We start from the raw sequence: 21,372 nt of genomic DNA, 5'->3' as shown, positions 1-21,372 counted from the left end.
GGCCCGGGACAGAGAAGCTGGCAAAGCTGGTTAGCCGGCAAAACGGCGAAACCGACTGCTACGGCGCTGTGTTATGAATAATGCATACGTTTCCTTAACCAGCCAGATTTAATTCGAGGTCACGTAAAGCATGCGCGGAGACGACTTACTGCCCGATAACCTTCATCTGGAGGAAGAAAGGATTAGGTATCGTCGTCCACTGCTCAGTTAAATCGTGTAGGGTACTAGCTTACGGCGGTAAAAATGAAATCGGAAAGATGATTCTGCGTGATGCTACGCGAGTGAGGCGTGAACTGAAGAGAAAAAAAATTATGACATCACAGGAGCATGACCACCACAAAGCACAAAGGTGTTCAGGTGGGACAGTTGGTACATGACTGAACGAAATCGCTCTATTTAAATAATTCGTACGCGCAGCTACATGCCTACCGCAGCAGTCCAACCGTTCATTAGGTAAAGAAATTGCGCACTTGCAAGAACAGCGGCGCACAAGCGTACTGTTGTTGGTGAGATGTCTGAGAAGGTAAAGAATGTAGTGGTTACATCTTTTAATTTTGCCTCCTTTCTTTGTTCGTTTTCGTTCATTTTTTTTTCGTCAGTAGTCCCTATGTATTTCTTGAAACGTACAATAAATTAATTGTTAATGCAGTTCAGCGCAGCCACTTAAGAATCCCCTCTACTTAAGTACAAAGTAGCATAGTTTGCATTCATTCCTACGATAGCTGCTAAGGCTTGTAAGTTAGCTAAATTCTGAGTTTCTGGGCACTCAGAGCGGCAGAATTTGTAACATATGCTCTATGAGGAGTTAAGCAGCTGGTTTTACCAAAAAGCTCGAATGATAGCGGCGGCGATGGTGGCTGTGGTTGTGGTTGTGGTACAGGTCGTAATTATTATGAACCGAAGCGAAGGAAGCATACGGCTGATTTCTCGGGTATCGCTTGTTGGAAGAAGCGAAAACTGTCAGACACTTGAAAAATTTCTGGAAGAGCTGAGAGAAGGGCAAAATGAAGCGGACTCAAGAAAAGAAGATAGAGAAGAAAGGTAGCAATGCTATATGAATGAGGTTAACATCTGAGACTCAAAGTTTCTTGAACAGTGAAGAGATGTTCCTGAGGCCGTCACTGGGAACCGTAACGCGAGGCCGTAATGCGAGGGAGAGAGCCCAGACTGTCGTACGGGAAGAGAGGCGTTTCTTATATTCAGTACGGCAGACAAAGGGATGGGCAATGAGTCAGGTGCATTCGTGAAGGCGCAATAGTATTAGCTAACACTAAATTTCCGCATCCTTTCTCGCATTCTACTGGGGCAAGGTCACGTTCGAGAGCAAGAGGGAAAAAAGATTACATACAGCCGTCACGAGTTGTGACAAACGACAGCCCACAGCGGGCCAACTGCAATTACTCGCGAACCCTTTGGGAGGGTTGCGAAAATGAAACTACTTCCCATGCCCAAGGACAGTGTCAGACACTCACACGAAAAGCAAAACAGGTGAGAAGGAAGAACAACAGCGAGTAATCATTCAGGATCCCGTCACTTAAGGAACGACAGCCGCAAGAAAGAAATGACGGTAGTCTCGATAAAGAGTTGAGCAATAAGCACCGAGAGATGGCGGGAGTGGGTGAGGGGAGGGAAAGGGAGAGGCAGCGCAGGCACTTCGAGCGACGCCAAATAAGCCTCTTCCCGCCCTCTTCGCGTCGCTGCTGAGGCAGCGATGACAGATTGCGCTTGCAAAGCAGCCCCCGTGGAACAGTCCCTGAGACAGGAGCGGAAGCATCCGGGGTCCCAGGCGTCCGAGTGATCGGCGGCTGTCCTACATTTTTTTACTTTTAACCTATTTTTCCACGTTGATAACCGCGGCTGCACAAGGAAGGCAAATGCGCCACCGGCGCCGATAGTAACGGGAATAACAATGGCCGGGCAATCGGGAGCATCCTAGCGGGAAGATTCACCGCAGGGATCATTCTTCATCGCTCGGATTTCGCTGTGGCGCGCTCGACGGCCACGAGCCCGAAGCCCTGGCAGCCTCAAAGGTCAATATTTATCTTTTCTTCCGCTGCCCGCCACCGCGGCAAACATTTAATCTTCGCCCGGCACCGCGGGGCTATCTCCCTGGGGGGTGGGCCAAGCGCTGACCCAATTTCCAAAAATACCGCCGCTTCTCCAAAGAAACTGTGCTGCGCGTTCTCAAGGAACGCGGTGATGCGCGCGCGAACACCACGTGCATGTGTACAGGGTGCGCGCGCGTAGTTTTCTTCCGCAAGACGGAAACACGCATTATGGGGCCCAAGGAGGGGCCGTGAAGGGATGACAAGAATATTGTGGATTTCTGGCTCGATTGTGAAGTGAAGGCAGAGACTTGCTTCACCATAAAAAAAAAAAAAAACGAAAAAAAAACGCGCAGTCATGGAGGGACCGACAGCTACAAAAGGAGCCGCCAGTTACATATATACAGAGTGTGACGAAAAAATGACGAAGGGAAAGACACAAATATGAGGACGATGATTTGATTTTAATGGCGTAAGGCGGGCTTGGACAAAAAGCGATATGGCTAATGTGTTTCTTGGTCTGGACGAATTGGGGTCAAAGACCCACTTTGCGAATCATTTTGCACCGGAAAATACAAGCACCAGGCCAGGGAAAAGATTGCACCCACCGGAAAACATCGCGGGTAGCCAGCGGCACTGGGGATTTAACCCCTCATCTTCCGAGTGCGAAGCGGATGCTCAAATCATTAAGCCACCACTGTGGTCGAAAACGCTCAGGTAGAAACTATGCATTGCTGTGAGAGAAAAAAAAAATTCAGGGGGCACTTTGACTGTCTAAAGTGGGTAGAGGCGGAAAGGTTTTCCGCACCACCTTCGCTCTTTCTGTGGCACTGGTGGCGTCACATATATTTGAGTACTAATTACTAAGTGATGGCAAATCACTAATTGTTAATTGCTGATTAATGTCTGAATACTAATTAACTGCTAATTAATGACGCTTAAGCTTCGCCTTTAGGAGTGGAACGCGACAGCGCGTTGTCCACGGGAGTCCACGGAACGCCACCACCCGTTCGGCGCGATGCCTTGCCCTTTGAACGCAACGCTTTTTGAGGAAAGGAAATGGCGCAGTAATTCTCTGTCATCTCGGTGGACACCTGAACCGCACCGTAGAGGAAGGGAGGTGGGAGTGAAAGAAGACAGATAAAGAGGAGCCGTAATGAAGAAAATGAAAGTTGTATTTGAGGAAAGGAGTAACTGTCTCACACATAACGGTGGACACCCGTCAAAATTCAGGGGGCACTTTTTTGACCTAAAGTGTGGTCACTGATGTGTGGTTAAGATGTTAAGCTTCGCCCCTAAGAGTGGAACGCGACAGCGTCTTGCAACGCTGCCATGGAGTCCATAGAACGCTATCGTCCATTCTGTTCTACGCCTCGCTCGTCGGTAAATAGGTTTTTTAGGAAAGGAAATGTATCTGTCTCTCATTTGTCGGTGGTGGTGGTGAAAAACATTTATAATGCAATAAATATTTACAGAGAGGTGACTGGGGTAGGCCCTATTGGCCCTTTCCCCTAACAATACTAGGTGGAGCCCCTTTTCCGGGGCCCCATTGGCAAGCAACGCCGCCCGCGTCCGGTGAACCAAGGCCTTTTGGGTCTTTAGGTCCTGACAGCCGAGCAGGGCCGCCTCCCAGTCCTCTCTGGTGGGGTTGGGGGGGATAGATGGGTTTGACTGACACGGTGGACACCTAAACCTCGCCGGAAGGGAATGGGGGAGGATGAGAGTGAGTGAAGACACCGTATTCACTAGACGCGCCTTTGTTCATTCCAAACCATCGAGCTGGCATGGCGGAGTGGATAGCATGCTCGTCTCTCACGCCGAAGACCGGGGTTCGATTCCTGAGCTCGACCAATTTCTTAATCGCTTTTATTTATTTATATGGCCTGACTAGTAAAGCTAATCAGGCTAATTGGGTAATTAAGCAATTAACTAAGCTCAGTTCCACTTGGAGCATCACTATACGATCCCTTCAATTGGTTGTATGGTTACTAGCCAAAGTGCAATTGGTCCCGTTTGAAATTCGCGCACTGTGACGTCACGACCGTTTCCACCAATTGAAAAGCGTGACATTTTCTGTCGACAACTGCTGCTTACAACGATGAGACATTAAAGGCTTCCGCCTTAAAAACTTTAAATGGTGTGCATGTGTCTCAGACATCGCGTGCAAAGCGTACGAAGGAAAATTGTGTTCAACATATTCGTGACTTGAAACCCCACCAAGGGGTTTTCCAGAATTGGACCGAATGAGGATGGTATACTCCCTGGTTAAACGGAAGAACATTTGTTCCTGCCTTATTGATGATGGAACATGAAGAATCTAAAGCGTAAGCCATGTGGTGCGCCGTTCTATGGCTCCAAACACGGAGGCGAAATGTGTACAAATGCTTCAAGGCATGAACAGCGCTGGCGTCTCTTTCTGGTCTCGGGCTTCGGTGCTGCACTTAATAGCGTAAACGGTAACAAGCTGCTTGACGGTCGCCAGACAGTAAACGCTTCTTTGTTTGCTCACAACTGTAACCATTTCTTTCTTCCCTTCTTGGGCCCTGTTATTCAATAGTCACTATCGCTACAACGATGAACGGTCGTAACTTGCCAATAAAGCATGTGCTACAGAGAATGCAGATGATGTCCACACATGAATAATTTCAGCAAGATAGAGTCTCCAAGAATTTTTTGGTTTGGTTTTGGTTTTATGGGGTTTAACGTCCCAAAGCGACTGAGGCTATGAGAGACGCCGAAGTGGAGGGCTCCGGAAATTTCGACCACCTGGGGTTCTTTCACGTGCATCGACATCACACAGTACACAGGCTTCTAGAATTTCGCCTCCGTCGAAATTCGACCGCCACGGCCGGGATCGAACCCGCGTCTTTCAGGTCAGCAGCCGAGCACCATAACCACTGAGCCACCGCGGCGGATCTCCAAGACTTTTATACAGCTACTCCTAGAATAGTAATTTTACTAGAGCGATATGGTAGCCCTAAAAGAGAGCACCGCTCGCTCAAGCAGGTGTTATAAAAGCAATGCTCCATGGCCTAGCGTACGTTACAGATTTCGGAGTCGCATATTTACTAGAAAGAAAGACGAATTCAGTTCCGTTTCATCGTCTTCATACCTGAAGTTTCCGCGTACGCAACTGAGGTTCGGCAATGAATATTTATCAGTCACTGCAGCGAACTATGAGCAGTTTGAGATGTGAAGCTGTTACAGTAGGCGTGCCTCGGCTTGCAGCATCAGCCGATTCACATTTAAACGCCGCATTTCAGCTCGACCTTGAAGCAGCTCTCAGACAAAACTAGGTAACTGCCACTTGTGCGCAAAGAACCGAATTCAGGAGCAACACGATGTGGTCACCTGGTTAACATATGAATGTTGCAATGTCTCTGACGCACTGGCCGTACCGTAGAGCTAGGTGTAGTGAGGTGATTCATCTACTACGTCATATAACAGATGTGCATTACTTCACGTCTCGGCAGTTTTATTGACTTCGGCATCGGATCGAAGAACGCATCGCAGGGCACACTTCATAAATCCCTGCCGCCTCCAGTGCTGCACTCACGAGAAAGAGGAGCCCATTATGAAGCCTGGCGTTGCCTGGCAGGTCGTATAATCCAGAACGAACTGCAGCTTCTCCCTTCTTTCTTTAAGACACACACACACATACACTTTCTTTCTCCCTCATCCACTTGCACTGACTTCACTTAGAATCTACCTTGCTTCCCCAAACTGGCATCAGTTATCTGCTCGCCGCGTTGCATGTTTCGCCTGTGTTCATTTCTGCTCGATATCTGCCATGATATCTGCAACTCTAAATTCTTCCGTAGGCTACGCTTACCAGAAGTTGTCCCTATCCTATCGTTTCCATAAAACCGCGTGCCGTCCTGCATCTAATATCAAGTCTCTTAGTGAGCCTCCATTTTCGGTCACGTTGGTGAGCTGTGAAAACTCATGAAAATCATACGTTGTTAATAACCACCGAGGAAAGGATGCACGAAGCCCAAAATGATTATATGCATCATACAGACTGCATTACAGAATTAATAGACAGTTGCGTTTTTCTTTAAGCTGAGCTTTTCAGGCCTCGTAAAAATAACTAAGCCAATAACCGATGCGCCTTTAAGTAACCATTTCTATTGCACCGCATCTCCCGAAACTGCACATTGGTTTCAATACCTTTAAGCTATGTAATGAAGAAAACATCGCTATTTCTTTCCACTTTATCTCATTAAATGCAGCGCCGACTCTTGACTGCCGAAATAGCGGCGGAGAGACACAGCACCTGCGAAGCGCGGGCGCGTGTGGTAACGGAAGCAAGTAATTACGGACCGACAGACAAATAATTATAATGTTTGGTCACATGTCTCCACGTTAACGGAAGCTAGCGATTATAGACTAATTATTCGCTGTCCGGGTATTCGTATCCACTCGCGCGTTGCATATACAATAAAGCGAGTTCAGATCGCAATTGTATGCGTAGCTCTCTGAGGTCCAATTATGCTCTGCTTCGGAAATCGTTCGCGGTAGAGCGAAAGCTACGATGGCGACCCGACAGCTTCCACAAGCGTTCAGTTCCTACGTTCTACCGAGCCAAACACACGGGTTGAATGCCCCAGCCTCGCCCTGGTGCCATCCACTTCTCCGTGAAATTTCCGGAGCCCTTCACTACGGCGTCCCTATAAACCAATAAAACGATAAACCAACTTCTTCGTGAACAAGTTTCAAGAGGGAATGTGGACTGACCATGCTGAGGTTTACGTCTTATTACAAAACGCAGAAATGGACAAAACTCTTGCCAACTCTGGTGACAATCGTTGGAACTACACGGGTGTGACAAAAGTAAAGTATTTCGTGACATTTTTGGCGACGAAAACCTGACCATGCTGCTTGCATTCCCTACGGCGAAGCCGCCTAAGAATGGTAAATAGACGGCCTTTACTTCTTCGGCCCAACGACGGCCGACACTGCTGGTATTTCTTTTCGTCCTGAAACCAGAGCACAATGGCAGGGAAACCGGAGACCTTGCGTCGCGTGCCGGGTGAATGAACGTGCTACGCTACGGAGGGGCGGGGGGCGGACAGTCCTCCACTTCTCCAGTTCACCACCCACGCTTCCTCCCCTTTCCCTGCGTACTTCCGCCAACGTCTCAGAGGCGTCTCCGCATCACCGCCGCCAACGAGAGAAAACACAGCTGCAGTTACCGCCGCTTCTCTTCTTCGCCCAGCCAGGCAAGTAAGCGAGCGAGCGGGCAAGAAAGCGAGCTATCGTCGTTAGCGCAGCGCTCGGCCGACCTATAGCAGGAGTCTCAGGGGGGCGTGTACCGACGCCGTACGGTGCCGTCCATTCTCCAAAGCATCGTCATCACGCGCTGTTGGTGTTTGAGCAATGGAGGCCACGTCGTCCTTGCCCGCCGTCTTCTTGCCCCTCACGGAGTAGCAGCAGGAACAAGAAGGCCGCCCCCGCGCGGTTTTTCGCTAAAGGTCTCCTGGCATCGACCCGCTCCGCTCACACGCGCCGCCGGCTCCTGCTCCTGTTGCTTCTCCTGCTGAAGCAGCTCCAGCGGATGCTCGCGCGCCTGCTGCTGCTCCTGCAGCTTCCGTTGTTGCTGCTGTTACCTCCGCTGCTGCGCAGGCCAGGCCGCCAGGAGAGAAGCTGCCGCTCGGAAGCACCGTCCCCTTCCTCCTCCTATGTAGTCCCTATCCGTATTTTATATTGTCCTTTATCTCCTGTCCCTTTGTTTCGCGGCTGGCTGAGTAGCAGCCCCTGTCATTGCGCGGGCTCCTGCTACGTTACGATACCGCCGCCAGACAAGAGTCAGTGCGGTGCTTGCCGTTGGGAGGATGTAAAAGGAGTGGGGTCTGAATACTCTGTACGGCAGAAAAAAAACAACAAAAACTAATGTGTCGTGTGTGTAAAAATATCGGAAACAATGCGGATATATTTAGCAAAAAAAAAAAGGGGTCGCCCGTCGGATTCGATGCCCACTCGAACCCCGTTTTCGGGAAGTGTCCACTTATTGTAAATGTTCACATCGGTAACCGCCGATTGGTGGCAGCCCCTTATGCGGTGTGCATGGCCCGCTTCTTAACGATAGCTGACCCGTATTTCTTGTTACGTCACTTCTGCTGAAACTACATTTGCTATTGCATCAATAATGGCAATGCGAAATAAAATATTATAGAATTTAATCCGTAAATAGTTGCGATTGATATTAAACCGCGGGAAATCGGAAACAGGGTGCTGTGCTTGATTTAAATGCGCTGAGAGCTTCATCGAAACTAACGCGCCTATTTAAGGCTATGCCCGTTCAGACATGTTCACTTAATGGATGATGATGATTATGGCGGTGATGGTGTAAAACATTTATTCGATCCAATAAGAAGGGTACAATTCCGGAATACGAGCCTCGGCCATAAACGCTGGTAAGATCGGTTACGAATATTTAGCGCCTCGATATTCGCTTTCGGGCGCACTTTCGACCGCGTCAGCAGATCTGTGCATTTATAAAATCTTAACTACTCTGATGATCAATTTGAATTCAATGATGGTTCTAGAAATTAAAATGGTATTTGTTTTAGGAGACGTTTGGCTATAATATGTGCCTCTTAATGGCGAGTCTACAACTTTGCGCTTTGAACACATTCGGTTCCACGGTCTAGTTCATGGCTCGTTCGTGGTACAATATACTGCGCTAAGCAGCCAAGAAATTCAACGTTATTTCTTAAACAACAGTATGCTCTAACAAGGCGAAGGCTTAAGCTTTCTCCACATGTCACTCTGGAGACACGGGGAGGATGTCAATATCCGTCCATATTTTTTTATCGAATGATGGATGGGTTTAGGAATGTTTCTGATCACAGGTTGTAGGCGCTGCGTATTCAGGCTACGGTATCGACGCACCCTAAAAGGAACAATCGTCACTCAGAATAGCTCAATGGAAACAGCCCAATGCGATCCACTGGGTAATAAAAAAGAGCGTTCAAGATAAAGCGAAACTACCCACAGTACATGTGAGTGTAGGCCGCATGACACTTGCAGGTTACAGTGTAGATCATGCGTTGCATGTCGTAACATATAGCTATATGTTACATTCCGTAACGTATAGTTGCTGAACGAATCAACATACAGTAAAAAATTACAAGCCTATTTGCGCATCCTGCGACTGAGGTGCACGCCTATAGCTGATATGCCCCCGCTATTGTGCGTCAAGCTCATTACCAGTCGATGACGAAGGTCATCTACCTCCAGCAAGCAGAGCTGGCCTCGACGTAAATTCATCAACTAGCATACTTTCAAACAGAAGCATGCTCATCTAGCCCGTGCCACCGACACTCCCAAGTTCGAAAAAGCTGGCCTTCTTCTGAACTGTGAGCACGCTGCAAGCATGCAACGCAGAACACGCAGCTAGCAGCTGGCCAACTTGACGGACCTCGCAGCTGAACCGAGCACGCCATGAATATACCACAGGTACGTCGCAAGCACAAAGTGAGCTAACGCGCTGCAGTCTTGTGCTCCTCTGGAATTAAATGGACGCGCTGAACTAACACCTCTGCCTTTGCATCTTCGCTCTTAATTCGCCATCATGCTGCTCATCCTTGTGTCTCTCTGCTCGATTTGCAGCGGGGTGCCGCGCCTTGCACTCTACTTGAATGGCAGCAGCCAATTTGTAAAGCAGCTAGCGCCTGCTGATTTACGAAACCTCGCTACCGAGAATCACGTGACTTGGACCCGCCCACGCACAACGTAGGCCCTGCGTAGTGACTGAAACCTCTCGCTCCATCCCTCATGGCGTGGTTCAGGTGATCGACCCTGCAGCGGTAGTTACCAAGCTTTCCCTAACCATATAACGTTCGCTCCAATGGTCGGATTATTTTCAAACCCTGCGCCAACCAGAGTCGACGACGCCTGCTTCTCTTAGGTAGCACTAGCTCAACTGGTGGCGTCCACATACCGTGAAGTGACATCGAGACATTATCGTGTTCTGTGTAATGGACTACGAAGCACGCCTACCAATACATCACCTTCGCCGGAAATCCTCCCTAATACTGCCATGAACATGACGCTCTCTTCTGCATGTGACCAAGCGCATGAGGGCCAGTGCGCCTAACAAACGCCATGAAACCATACAGTTCAGTCCCTACTTTCACACATCCCATTCCAGCCGCTGCACCCCTCCTCCCCACCCACAAGCTTTTTTTTTTCCTAGGCAGCGGTTCAATTAACTGCTTAAGTAATTGCCCTGCTCGTATGTTGTGTGAAGCGATGTGCGCGTTTTAACCATCACAGATTAAGGTTATAGGCTTAGTTTTGTTGGAGTCTGCGGTGGAACAAGAGGAATATTGTTAAACATAAAAAAACGTTTATGTTTCTGGCAGTCAATACGCAAGGCGAATATAAAAAAAAATGCATATAGAAAAAACTACTTGCCTCACCTCCGCGGTGACACGGTGTTGAAGAATTCGTGCGGTTTGTTTGGCGGTCAGCAGACGAAGGCCTGTGTAAAGATTTGGCTTTAACTTAATCATGTGCTTCCCAGTGTCTTCCTAAAATGTGGTTCTGGTAGCATTTGAACTTTCAGCTTCAGAACTAAGACCGGAGTGTAACCGACAAGGCATTCCTCCGAATCCCTGACTTTCCTTAAAAGTCCACCTTTCACGGATGTGCGCCTTACTGCATAAAGATTTACCTACTAATACACAGAGGCAAAAAAAAAAGTTCTCCGAAGAAAGCCAGCCAAATTTCAGTTGCCGTATCCAGCGAACCGACAACATGGCGTGTTGTGTTTCTACCCCCCCCCCCCCCCCCCCCCTTAACTCTCTTTGTGTGTTCCCGTCACACCTGTGTCCACTCGGACCACGTGGGCCCGATCAAACAGCTACCGTGAACAATCACCAAGGTCGACAACCCCGCCACGACCATGGGAAGTGGGATGTTTGGAATGCCCCTCCGAGCCTCAGCGGATTAGTGTAGCAAGAATGTCGAGGGCCATTGTCAGCAGAAACCCCAGCGACCACAGCGGAGATGACCACTATAGCGGCGACGAAGGCAGGCGAGGCCCAGGAGCTTTTGTCCGAGCAACCACCGTGAATGCGGAGGCGACTTGGCGGCGCCGGTCACGCTGGCGGATAATTGAAGAATTCTGTGTCCCCGACTCGCGTTCTGGGAAATCGGCGGGGAGGCAAGTTCATTCCCCTGCTGGAAGACTTCGGGAGGTTCCTTTCCCGCTGGGCTGGTTGAGTCAGCATTCTCCCCCTCTCATCGACCCAGCTGCGTTAGAGTGGAAAAACCCGCACCTGCCCAGCCGTGGGTGGTAACAAGAACGTCCCCTTCGGTCCATCCGATTGGACAGTGTTCGTCGACCATTATTCCCCAGCCAGGGATCTGGGGAAACCGGACGATATTTAACTCGGCCGTGAGTGTGGCCGAGAAGCCTGCTAGCTCCAGTCGACTACGGTTGACGAAGACGTTCCCCTTCCACTGAGAGCCATTCTCAGTCCCGCTCTATGTAAATAATGTAAATATGTGAATACAGTTTTTTCCTTCTCTTCCCCTACTCCCCGTCTCCGGCCCACGTTCCTTCCTCCTTCGGCATTGCGGCGGTGCTCCTGGACCCGATGCCTGGTGGGACGCGCTTCTAGCATCGACAAATATATCAACTGGTTGGCAGCGGCGGGATCTTCCACGCTTGGTCCTGGCTTCAGCAGTGGTGAGCGCTTGACTTTAAGAATCTGCCAGGCTTGATAACTCTGGAAATTTATCACTACCTGTAGATTGTTTTTCTGCACGTGCTCGCTTAAGCATTTCACGTAGCAGCTTATTTTATGAAAGTCCTCGTTCGGAAGTTGCCATGGATTTGACCAAGCTAAAGAAGCCAGAGTTGATGTTGCTGTGTGAAAAGCTGGGTATTGAGGCCAGGAAGAGTCACAGAAAGCCGCAGCTGATTGAGGCTATTAAGGAATGTGGTGCTAAGGAGGGAGACAAAATTTTGGAGACCTGGGAAGTCATTCAGGAGGGAATCAGGAACGCTAAGGAGGAGGCCGACAGGGTTGAAAAAGAGCGCAAGGAGGAGTCCGACAGGGTTGAAAAAGAACGCCTTTACCGCAAGGAAGCCGCTAAGAAGGAGTCCGACAGGGTTGAAAAAGAACGCCTTTACCGCAAGGAAGCCGCTAAGAAGGAGGCTGACAGGATTGAAAAAGAGCGCAAGGAGAAGGCCGACAGGGTTGAAAAAGAATGGCAGGAGCAATGCCGTAAGAGACGCGCTGAGCTCGAGGAACTACGTAAACGAGAGCAGCAGGAGCTCATACGTACGACTCAATTTCTCAGACGGAAAAGGGCCCGAGATCGGTTGAGGACTTTTCAGAGAGGCGAGAGCTTCAGAACTTTCCTCGCGAGTTTTGAACAGATATGTACAGAAGAACAGCTAGATCAGGGCGAATGGTCAATGATGTTGCTGGCCATCCTTCCTTGCGATGTCAGCGCCGTATTAGCGCGACTGTCCGATGAGGATGCCCGCAACTACGACAAAGCGAAAAGTGCCCTCTTCCGATACTTCGGAATTCGTGTACAGACCGTATCTAAAATCCGAAGTGATAGCAGCGAGCAGCGCCCCCATCAGTGCGTCAGCGACCAGCCTAAGAGCCCCGCTTGGTCAGCTACGCACATTGTAGTTGCTCAGAAGAACAGTGGCAGTCGGGAAGCTGATGTGATAATCTGCGGCACGGAGCGTCGTTGTCAGTCACCTGACAGCGACTATGGCGCTCCAAGCCAAAGCGCAGCGTTGGCTGAAAAGCGGGATGCCGCAGAGATTGCCCTTGCAACTCAGAAAGGTGTAGGCGCAGCGCCGAGATGTAGTCCTCCAGAAAGCAGTCGCGCGCTGAAATCGACAGATGAAAGTTCTACTGTAAGCGAGGAATGCGCCTCATCGCTGCCTGGAAACAAAGATCAGTTCAGCGATAACGGAACGACAGCCGCTCGCGACCAAACACCCGAAATTGAGTTATGCTCCAATGAAACCAGCGTCTCTTTGCCAACTGGCCGCGTCGCGATCGAGAGCCCGCTCGGGGTGCGTCTGACCGAGGCAGCCGTCTCCCAAAACCTGCCTAGGCAGCATCCCTCGATTTTCTCAAATCGCTTGGATATACTGCCCAAAGAAAAAGGCCTTTGTTTTGGAGATAACGCTGCGAAGGTCCTTACCATTTCGAAGGCTCGTGAGGTCGCGGCGCCAGCAGAGCACGTGGTTGAAGAGGGCAAACCTCAACCTGTAAGCCCGAGGCCTGTAAATTCTCGCGGTGATGAGCCAGAGCAATCTCTAGTAAAGACTGTCGATGAGACGAACGCAGGCGACTTAACCCGTGACGGCTCCGCGCTACCTAATGACGAGCCAGCCCAGGACTTACTCACTTTTAGCACAGGGGTTAAGAGCACCGATAGTAGTGCAAGCTACAGTGAGTCTTCCGAATCAGGCGCAAGTGATGAGCTGGAGCTAGGTGAGGAATTGAATACCAATCTGGTGTTACCCCACTCGGATGGCTTTCTCGAACTCCTTCGTGTAGACAGGGAAACGTTCACCGCTGAGCAAGAGAAAGACCAATCTCTACGCAACTTGAGTCACCAAAGTGACATAGGTGTGTCACGGAAGAAAATACCTTTCCAGCTCCGTTCTGGCCTGCTGTACCGCCAGTATAAGGATAGGAAAGGTATCCAATACGACCAACTTACTGCCCGCGTCGCGAACGAGAGCCCGCTCGAGCTGCGTCTGACCAAGGCAGCCGTCTCCCAAAACCTGCCTATGCAGTATCCCTCGATTTTATCAAATCGCTTGGATATGCTGCCCAAAGAAAAAGGCCTTTGTTTTGGAGATAATGCTGCGCAGGTCCTTACCAGTTCGAAGGCTCCAGAATTCGCAGAGCCAGCAGAGCACGCGGGTGAAGAGGGCAAACGTGGCCCTGTAAGCCTTATAAACTCTGACGGTAGTGAGCCAGAGCAGGCTGGATTACAAACTGATGATGAGGCGAACGCCAGCGACTTTGCCTGTGACGGTTTCGCGATTCCTAGTGACGCGCCACGCAAACCAACAGCCAGGTTTTCCACAGAGCGGCAGCGTATAGAGGTGGCCAAACGGGGAATGTTAATGAAGGGGAAAGTGCGGCTCATGTTGACTACTGCACGAAAAACCGAACAGCCGTGTAACCGCCCCAATTTGGCACCTCAGCGCTCAAGAGATCGCACGCACCGCATGAAGGGAACACAGGCTAAGGGGACGCAACGCGCGAACCCAATCCGGGAGAGGCGGATTCGCTGGCACGGCATTCGCACTCGTTCGTTCCCTTCTCGCATTCTGCTTTCTGAGCGTCAGCTAAACTTCAGAACCGCGAGACTTGGACGAAGAACAGCGCAGGGTCCCAAGCTGAAGTTCCTAGCCTTGTGTAATTTTGCACCTGCTAGAGTAGCTATCGGACCGCGGCCGCGCAGGGGGCGGCTGAAAAATAGGAACCAGTAAATTCCCTGAGTCGCACCGCTGTTTGCGGGCGGGTTCGAGGAATAACCCGTTCTTGAGTTGAATGCTTGTCTCTTTTGTTCATTTAACTCTCCTGTACAGAAATGCAAGCTGAACTTCCTAGCATTATGCAATGTCTCATCTGCTAAAGCAGCTGTCGGACCGCGGCCGCGCAAGGGGCAGATATGACGCATAATCTCATATTGAGTTTAATGCTTGTTTTTTGTCTTTTGTTCATATCACTCTCCTATGCGAAATGAGAGCGAAAATTTGGAGATTGGCATTGCCGGACTCAGTTTACATGCGTTGCAGTAAAGTGCGAGGTAATGGAAACGCTGATGGCCTCAGCCGAAGCTTTCCCGTGTAATGCCCTTTCCTGACTCCCCAGACGTTATTCCGCTATGCAAATTTGTATTTTGTTTTTTGCTTTAGCGGGAATCATTTTTGTCTGTTTTGTATGTGTGTTCAGCAGCTCCACCTTCCCTTTGTGCTCTCACGGGCGGTGGCTTTCTGTAACATACACCGTGCTACGGCACCCCCCAAAATTTTAGAAAATTTTCCTCCCTTTTGGCTAAACAAGCTCTGTGTATTCTGGTTTGGTCAAACATGTCAACTTTCGGAGGAGGACGTAAATTTCACGCTACAGCTCATTTTCTCTAAAGAGATTTTGTTGACCGAAAACAGCTTGGCAGTTCTTGAAGTCAGTTTGGCGCTTTCTGCTTGTTGGGCTTTGGACTTTGCTGGTTGAGCTCGTTACAGCTGTCAACGAAGCAAGAAGAACCTTTGGGCCCAGCTGTGACCAAAGGCCGAACGGACACAACTCCAGGTCTCTGCGCGCAGCAGCGTTGGCTGCAACCACTACGAGACCTCTTCGGGCGGCGGACGTGCTGTTGTGTTTCTACCCCCCCCCCCCCCCTTAACTCTCTTTGTGTGTTCCCGTCACACCTGTGTCCACTCGGACCACGTGGGCCCGATCAAACAGCTACCGTGAACAATCACCAAGGTCGACAACCCCGCCACGACCATGGGAAGTGGGATGTTTGGAATGCCCCTCCGAGCCTCAGCGGATTAGTGTAGCAAGAATGTCGAGGGCCATTGTCAGCAGAAACCCCAGCGACCACAGCGGAGATGACCACTATAGCGGCGACGAAGGCAGGCGAGGCCCAGGAGCTTTTGTCCGAGCAACCACCGTGAATGCGGAGGCGACTTGGCGGCGCCGGTCACGCTGGCGGATAATTGAAGAATTCTGTGTCCCCGACTCGCGTTCTGGGAAATCGGCGGGGAGGCAAGTTCATTCCCCTGCTGGAAGACTTCGGGAGGTTCCTTTCCCGCTGGGCTGGTTGAGTCAGCATTCTCCCCCTCTCATCGACCCAGCTGCGTTAGAGTGGAAAAACCCGCACCTGCCCAGCCGTGGGTGGTAACAAGAACGTCCCCTTCGGTCCATCCGATTGGACAGTGTTCGTCGACCATTATTCCCCAGCCAGGGATCTGGGGAAACCGGACGATATTTAACTCGGCCGTGAGTGTGGCCGAGAAGCCTGCTAGCTCCAGTCGACTACGGTTGACGAAGACGTTCCCCTTCCACTGAGAGCCATTCTCAGTCCCGCTCTATGTAAATAATGTAAATATGTGAATACAGTTTTTTCCTTCTCTTCCCCTACTCCCCGTCTCCGGCCCACGTTCCTTCCTCCTTCGGCATTGCGGCGGTGCTCCTGGACCCGATGCCTGGTGGGACGCGCTTCTAGCATCGACAAATATATCAGGCGGCACAATCTGTCCCGGCGGCACAATCTAAAATTCAAATAGACGCTGCCACTCAGATCCACCTAATGTAACTTCCACAGCGCTCGCGTAACGAACACTCAGAACTCGTCAGTGGAAAGCTGTTCTATTTTTTCTCGAGCGAGCCACTCTACCTTCCCAAAGGCTCTCCCAGAAACACGGAATTATACATGCACAGTGAAAATTCCGCTGTAAAATAGCTCTTCTGCTAACGACACACGCGCTGCAGAAATAATCTGCACTTACAAAAAAAAAAATTGCTCAGAGCAACAAGCAATGTGGCTGAAAGTGGGATTTTACCGCTGTGAAATTCTTAACTGGAACACATGCAGATAAAGCACAGGCTTGAAGGCTCAATTTCGTTGGTGTATATTTCTCGGAAAAAGCTGAATTCATTTTTTGCGTGGCCTGGAAAGGCAGTAGTCAATTTGGCGAAAAGAAAAACACACCTACGCAGCTGCAGCGGAAGGACGGTAACGAGATGGACAAAAAAAAAATGATGGCAAGAGTGCTAGGAGATCAAGTAAAACATTTATGGGAATTTGTAGATCTCTTCCTTAGATTCTTTAATGAGGCCGCAGCTTGGAATGAAAGCTCCTACGTATTCAGAATTTATTTTTTTTCTTACTGTGGTCCGGCCGTTTTTCCACAAAACTAAACTATCAATAAATCATTTCCCAGAAAAAAAAGTATCATACTTCTTTAGAAGTGAGCGTACGACCATAACAATGTAAGGATACTCCCGAGACACGTTAGACGTCTGGAAAAGCGAAACATTGTAATTTTCTCGCCATTTTTTTTTTCATGACTACAGCTGTACTGCAGCAGACTTGATTACAGTTCTTGTGTGCTGAAGTACTGTAATGTAGTACGTCGCAAACTTTGATATTACTAGCACCAAAATGCTAGCGGCGCCAATCGAGTATAAAAACGTCACTGAGGGGAATAAAAACGACAACATCAATACGACAAGCTAAAGGAATAAATCCAATTAAACATGATAAAGGTCAAACGTGGGCTCAGGTTAATGCTTATATTAACGTGGCTCCCGTTTCCAGCGGGTATTAAAAGAGGACGCAAAAACTCCCTCCCTCCCCCCTCGTCATTTCGAGGCCAGAAGATGTCACAACGTACGAAAATTGTACAAAGAGCATAATCGACGGAATGTTTCTGATGAGCATTCTTTAACTCCTAGCAAATGCCGAGAGACGAACTTTCCAAATTATTGCGCGTTTGTTAACGAGCTCGAATTTCATCGAGCTGCACGGTTCTCAAAGCGGCGCTTCTGTGAAAGAAGGACTGCTGCGCTAGCGAACACGACCTGAGATTGCGAATTGGTGTTAGCCTTTGTGTCGTTATCTGCGCTCTTGTACCCTATCCATGTTCCGAGCTCGAGGGACAATGTCACGCAGTGAAGAGCGAATGCTCGCATCAGCAGGGTAGCTGGACCGACTGATAGCAAAGCCCATTCATTGCATTCAAGGCTTCCCGCCACTGTCATTACACGCTTCAAAATAGCCATACCGCGATTTTTTTTCCCCTCAAAAAGGCAGTGATGCTACTGAGGCAACCTCTATCGTGCTGTGTCGGCATCAATTGAGGCTTACGCCCGAGCACAAAAGCAACGCCAGCGAGTCCGCCCAAGCTGAAGGAGTCGTTTTCTTTTTTTCAAAAACAAAAAAGAGGCCGCTAGAGGCTAACGTTATTTCTGTTGCAAAGCACCTGGACGCACAACCAAGCAAAAGGCGACGTAGCTTCGTGGGCCCATTTAATTCTTGAGAATCACACGACCTCAAAACAAAACAAAACATACTGAACCAGCAATGTTCACTTCATTAAAAACACGCACAGCGGTCACGTGACAGTGTAATCCGCACTTTCTTTCTGATTATGGCAATGCCAAGTCCCACTGGCATGTGATAAGATAATTGGCACTGATATATTGTGCGCAATCTTTCTCTCTCCGCGCGGCCGTTTTGCCTTTCCCAAACGGAGCTCTCAATAGAGATTGATAAGAATAAACGAAAGAATATATGTTGTGATACGTAGTCCTTTGAAGGTTCATGGCCAATATAAAGCTATGAGTTCATACGTAAAAGATTAAGCTCAATGGCATCAATCAATGGGCGTCGGCCAGTAAGCTTACGAGAGGCCTGACAGCCGCATTATTCTGTTTAATTAGCAAGCAACAGCAGCAGCAGCTTCTAGCAAAGACGAAAAATGTAGCGATCGAACCACAGGGCTAAACGAAGAGGACACCACATGCGCTTGTGGCTAAGAGCATGTTTTGGCTTCTTCGTTTTGTTCTGTGTTTGGAGCGCTACATTTTCCTTCATACCAACTCGCCCAAACAGCTCCCTTTTTCCAGTAGAGATTCAGCGGGTCATTTTTTTCATTATTGAAACGCACTATCAAATTCGAGCGGCTGCCTGCGTGCAGAATAATCCGGAATCAATAAATTCACTTACAACGTCTATATAAACTTCGAGAACTAAAAGAATGCTTCCTTTTTATTCGCTTTGACCCGTATTGATCAATCAAGAAACCAGCAACGAACTTTTTCACGTTGAATAAATGCAGTTTAGATAGAAGGATTTTATACACAAGCACTTTTAATGCACAGTTTCAACAGCGCCGGAAAACCATAAAAAATGCTAACATAATCAGTCCTTTGCATCGCAAGCGTCTAAAGTATGCTGCGTGACTGTTTAAATGATGAAATAGTTTCTCTGGGCATTTTAATACATAATCCATAATGTATCCGACTATTCCTTCATTTCAGAATTGGGTTTATTATCCTAACTGAACAACGAGAAAAAAAAAAAAAACCACAGCCTCTTGGCGTGAAAAATCAGCTGCATGAAGGAACGACCACTGTAAATGCAACAGCTTTTATTACAAAAGCCAGCAGTGAAGAGTCTGATATGCCTTAGAGAACGTGAAACTAAAAATCGGGAAACTCAGTTAGAGTTTTGGGGCACGAAACGTGCCCAATGGGATGAGAATTACCATAATGCGGTTTCGTGATAAGGAGGCATCACGACGCCGGTAGGGGGAAACTTTTTCCCATAACATATCACTCAAGTGTAACCTTGAAGAAACAAAAAAGAAACAGCGGGTATTGAAATCGGAATAACGAGCGAAGGAAAGAAAAATCAAAATGTTTTCTCCAATTCTCCAGCACTCACCACTTTGTTATTACCCAATCTCGTCCCCAAAATTTCCCGAAATCTCAGCTTAGTCGGGACTGAGCCTGAGGTGTCTCTCATGCACCCAGCGCACGTACACAAACACTCTCTGCACAAATTGCTTTGAGGGGCGACACGAAGCTTCCAACGTGGCTGCGACGGAATGGAGGCAGTAAAGAAAACAGGTTACAAGGCGATTGGGGACGTGCGGCATCGCCCCCCCCCCCCCCACCCTTCCTCCTCCCCCCCATAGACAGAGGCTCATTCGCGTAGGAACTGCTAAAGAAAACGTTCCTGCGGTTCCGGAGGATCGGCCTCGGGTGTACGCCGCGGAAGAATTCGATCTCTCCGAGCGCCGGCGCAAATTCTCGGCGACGTGCCACAGTGCGATGCGGTGCGTCTCGCACGCACGCACTTCGAAGACAACGGCAATGGGGAGCAGGGAGAAAGAGGGAAAGGAGAAGTTGGTGGAGTGCCTGGGTAGAGGAGGAGACGGAAGAGACCGAGGACGGTTTCACGAGTGACGGAATCGACTGTGCACGCCGGAAAACGGCCGATCGATCAGACCCTGAGCCGGAGAAGTACTGCGGGGCGGGAAGACGCTGCGCCCGCAGCCCCGGCGCCAGAAAAGGAGGACCTTCGCGCCGATCTCTCAGGTTCAGGGAAAAAAGGCGCGGAGTTGGTCGGGGTCGCTGCTTGATCCCTGCCGTCTTCCTTTCTGCCAGGCACGCAACGAGACAGACCGAAGAGCCCACGACGATCATGAAAGATGGAGGAACGCAAATGATCAGATCAAGCCTGAGAAGAGAGTGAGAAAGAAGTAGAAAGAGAGAGAGGAGTAACGATAGCGAGTGCGCATCGGGCGCCATCGACAGTCGCTCTTCTCCCGTCCTCCAATACGGAGCCTCGATCCGTCCTCCCTCGTCACAGCGCCGCTCAGTGGAGGCACTGCTCAGATTTCACGTTTCTGCGTACACCAGCGTGCCACTGGAAAGGGTGGCAGGGGGAGGGGTACTACCGTTCGTCTCACGAGTCGACATCTTCGACCCGTGGCGTGCACCGTATAACCGGATGCCACAGTAAACGCAGACCCGTGGGGGTGGTGTTATTTTTCCTTTTGTGCGTATTCATATCTCCCCTGCCTCTTCCCCTCCCAGTGCCCTTGATTGGCTACCGTTATACGTCCCCCATAGCGATCGCTCGCTTCATTTCCACGACGCAGCCAGCTCGAAACCCACCGCGGCGCTATTTTTTCCTTCGGCGATTTCTCTATGCCTTTCCCTTCTTTGCTTAACCTTCTTCGGAGCAACGCTCTGCTCATCTTCCGCGTATCCCCTTCCGCTTAGCCTCTCAACTCTCCCGTTCTCTTTCGATCTCCCCGCATCACCTCCTTCCCTGCCCCTGGTTGGAAAGGGGCTGGGTCGTCTCATTTCCTGCGCCGTGGTACTAAAATGCCTAGACCGTGAAGGCTGCTTCCTGGCGGGCGTCGTCTCTTAGCGCAAACGTCGCGGCGCGCGCTTCACTGTCAGGCGATCGAGACGATCCAGCGTAGATATACGCACATCTACGCTTTCACGTGCCGCCTCCCTATACACGGCGTCAGCGGAGATGGCTTTATACGTCCCGAAGCATTCCTTGGCGTGATGGCATCGCCGGAGAGGAGCTGGCAGCTCTAGGAAGTGCTCGCCGAGCTGCGTAAAGTGTGCTGTGGCGCCGCAGACGCGCCTATACGTCTGTGTACATGCTTGTGTGTACGCGCAAATATTTAGACGTGCTTTTTTGTTTCGCTGTTTTTTCTTGGTTCCTCCAGGAGCAGAACAAATTAGATCCGACGGAAGGCGATCCCCGAGCGAGTTCGCGTGCGATG

At 49.8% G+C, this 21,372-nt stretch overlaps 1 protein-coding gene and 1 long non-coding RNA gene across 4 annotated transcripts in view; one reads left to right on the top strand and one right to left on the bottom strand.

Moving 5' to 3' along the window:
• Nucleotides 1-21,372, bottom strand: part of Epac (Exchange protein directly activated by cAMP) — a 518,190-nt gene that overhangs the window by 239,722 nt on the left and 257,096 nt on the right. The gene's annotated exons all lie outside the window — the stretch shown is intronic.
• LOC149343244 (uncharacterized) overlaps nucleotides 1,795-21,372 on the top strand; it is a 127,821-nt gene continuing 108,243 nt past the window's right edge. Inside the window, exon 1 of the long non-coding RNA XR_016283111.1 lies at nucleotides 1,795-2,030. This is a non-coding gene — a long non-coding RNA (uncharacterized LOC149343244). The remainder of the gene's footprint in view (nucleotides 2,031-21,372) is intronic.

Source organism: Amblyomma mixtum, chromosome 5 (assembly GCF_055824585.1).
Source record: "Amblyomma mixtum isolate Tamu chromosome 5, ASM5582458v1, whole genome shotgun sequence".
Taxonomy (NCBI): domain Eukaryota; kingdom Metazoa; phylum Arthropoda; class Arachnida; order Ixodida; family Ixodidae; genus Amblyomma; species Amblyomma mixtum.
The sequence above is the reverse complement of the archived record's forward strand: the minus strand, read 5'-3'. Positions and strand labels throughout refer to the sequence as shown.